General features: G+C 49.0%; 1 non-coding gene across 1 annotated transcript; it reads left to right on the plus strand.

The window, feature by feature from the left end:
- The first annotated feature begins 215 nt into the window (after positions 1-215).
- LOC130045579 (U7 small nuclear RNA) lies at positions 216-277 on the plus strand. Its single transcript, XR_008795565.1, has one exon. It is a non-coding gene; the product is annotated as a U7 small nuclear RNA (small nuclear RNA).
- Positions 278-3,283: the final 3,006 nt, after the last annotated feature.

A 3,283-nucleotide genomic window follows, 5' to 3' on the forward strand; every position in this document is an offset into this window, starting at 1 on the left:
AGCAGGCAGCTGACCTCTCCCAAGGCAGCGTGGCCAGGCTTTGGTCTTCGGCAACAGTCCAGCCTGTCCTGCTGGTTAGACGTTATGAGTCTTATTGACCTAATATGCTTGCAACATCTCAAGATGCAGAGCCCAGAACAGATTCTATATCACAAAATATGAACCTTCACCAAAAAAGTGTTCAAAAATATTTCAACTCTTCAAAAATGGATTTCTAGTGTTACAGTTCTTTTAGAATTTCTCTAGCATGTTTTCGGGTTACTGCCAGAAAGCCACCTCATCCCCCCCACCTCCCCACCCCCCCAAAAAAAATTTAATGTTGTCAAAATGGCAAGCAGTGCAGAACATTAATATACCAGCACTTTTTAAAAATGGAAAGACCTACAAATAAACTGCCATAATTTCCAGAATTGGTTGGACTAAGTTGGAATTTTCCACATTAAAAGAAGTAAATAGATGAAAACCAAGATTAACAAATAGACACCCAAAAAAGGCTTCCCAGCTCTCGCTGCTGTTGATCCAGCAGGGAGTCTGTTCATGGCTGCGGCAGAGGCAGGGCTGGTGGCCACAGAGGGGACAAGCAGAGGGCAGAAGCATCGGACAAGATGCAAGAGGGAAGGAAAAAAAACGAGCTTTCCAGGGGTGCACTCAAAGCCCGCAGGAAGGGGAGGGAATCTGGCTTTCACCTCTCTGCCTTTCACTGCCCCACCAGCCTCGGGCTGCCTATGAGGACAGGGTTGGAACGGGGCCCCATCCTGGGTAGACATGAAACCATGCACTAGAAAAGAAAAGCTGCCTTCTACAAAGTCCCAGAACTCTCTAGATCTGGAGGCATCTGGAAGATCTGAAAATCTTCTCTCTGATCTGACCACAGGCATGGCTTACAAATTTACCTGGATGGCATCTTGTTAAAACCCTTCCTATAGAGGGGGCAGAGCAATAGCACAGCGGGTAGGGTGTTTGCCTTGCACGTGGCCGTCCCGGGTTCAATCCCTGGCATCCCATATGGTCCCCTGAGCACCACCAGAAGTAATTCCTGAGTGCAAAGCCAGGAGTAACCCCTGTGCATCGCTGGGTGTGACCCAAAAAGCAAAACAAAACAAAACAAAACCAAACCTTCCTATAGAAACAACCCGGGCTGGAGAGATAGCACAGCAGTAGGGCATTTGCCTTGCGCGCAGCCAGCCCAGCTAAGCCGGGTTCGATTCCTCTGCCCCTCTCAGAGAGCCCAGCAAGCTACCGAGAGTATCTCGCCTGCACGGCAAAGCCTGGCAAGCTACCCATGATTATTCAATATGCCAAACACAGTAATAAGAAGTCTCACAATGGAGACGTTACTGGGCCCGCTCGAGTAAACCGATGAACAACGGGAGGACAGTGCTACAGTGCTATAGAAACAACCTAGCACTGAAAGAGTTGAGGTGCGGGGGAGCTTTCAGGGAGTGATCTCCGAGTGGAAGGTAACCCCCAAATACTGGCATCAAGACTGAATTTAGGAAAAAATAGAAGACCAGTTTCATGCAGAGATATGTTTTGACTTTGATTAACCAAATATATTACCCCCCCTTCCCTTCTGCTATTGTCATTGCCATGTCAGGGGCCACATACCTGGTTTAGTTGGCACTCATGAAGGTGCATGTGGTGGGTCCTGGGGATCCAACCCATGACCTCATGCATGCAAGCCAGATGCTCTGGCACTGAGTCACATCTTCGTAGAGTTTTTTTTTTTTCTTTTTGGCAATACACAGGGATTACTCCTGGCTCTGCACTCAGGAATTATTCCTGGCGGTGCTCAAGGGACCATATGGGATGCTGGGAATCGAACCCGGGTTGGCCACGTGCAAGGCAAACACTCTACCTGCTGCGCTATCGCTCCAGCCCTGTAGACGTCAGTTTTGAACAGGGGTACAAGGATCATCAACAGAGAACTCCTGCTCTCTCTCTGAGAACCGAGAGGAAAGGTGATCACCCCCATTAGTAGGTGCCAACAAGTGTCGGGATAGTTATGGTCTCACTCTTGTGTCCCTCAAATTTCCTAACTGGTCTTCCCTCAATTTATATGCTGCAGTTGTCAAAGCTTTGGGCAATTTCACCTCTTTCTCCTGGGCGTTGAGGACTCTCTGGGGTTCAGGAAGGCTCTGAGAAACTGGCCTGAGGCTCCTAGTTGGGAGGGTGAGACAAGCTCTCCCTGAGAGACGCTGCCTGTTGCATTCTACTGACCCTGATGGGCTCTGATTGGGCTGAAGCAGAACCTTAAGGGCACTTCTGCACTGATGAGGACCCAAGGCCCCTGGCCGGACAGTACGGGGCATGGAGACTGATTGGGAGAGCCCATTGTGACCTCTAGCCTCTGTGGTCATCCTTATCATGCTAAAGCACACACAGCCACGTTTCTCCACCATCTCTGTACATGCCACGTGTGTTCTTTGTTCCTCAGTCATGCCTGTTCACTGTTCTGCCTCATGAATATGGGTGAGTTTTCCAAAACCCTACTAGAATATGTATGAGCTGTTAGTTTGCTCTGTCTCTCTCTGCTGGGCATGAACCAGACCCTCTAAAGCTCCTCTCTGAAGTTCTCAAACCCTTCTGGAAGAAATCTTTCCACACCAGAAGTGGTTTCATTGACAACAAAGGCCCTCTTTTCTCCTCAGTTGTTCCTTGGCATCTTCTAGGCCAACACAGCTTAACCCCTAGTGTGGTGATCTCAGGAAGGGACTTGTGGGCCCTGTGGGAGGTGATGAGGTCCTGGGGGTGGAGCACTCATGAATGGGTTCGAGTCAGGAAAAAAGTGCCTTAACTGGGGCTGGAGCGATAGCACAGCGGGTAGGGCATTTGCCTTGCACGAGGCCAACCTGGGTTCGATTCCCAGCATCCCATATGGTCTGCTGAGCACCGCCAGGAGTAGTAATTCCTGAGTGCAGAGCCAGGAGTAACCCCTGTGCATTGCCGGGTGAGACCCAAAAAGCAAAAAAAAAAAAAAAAGAAAAAAGGAAAAGAAAGTGCCTTAACTGGTCACTGTTCTTCCTCATTGTGTATTCCTAGTTGTGTATTCGATATGCCAAAACCAGTAACTACAACTGGTCTCATTCACCTGACCCTGAAGGCTTCACCGACATGGCAACACTGAGAAGGATGAGAAAGGAGAGGCCGATAAAATCTCAAGGCCGAACTAGGCTGCCACAACGAAGGAAGACAAAAATGATCGTCTGTACTTTCAATTCACGTACACTAGAATCAGACGCATCCATCGAGGACCTGATGGTACAAGCGCGAATGATCAAGT

Source organism: Sorex fumeus, unplaced genomic scaffold (assembly GCF_029834395.1).
Source record: "Sorex fumeus unplaced genomic scaffold, SorFum_2.1 ptg000128l, whole genome shotgun sequence".
NCBI lineage: Eukaryota > Metazoa > Chordata > Mammalia > Eulipotyphla > Soricidae > Sorex > Sorex fumeus.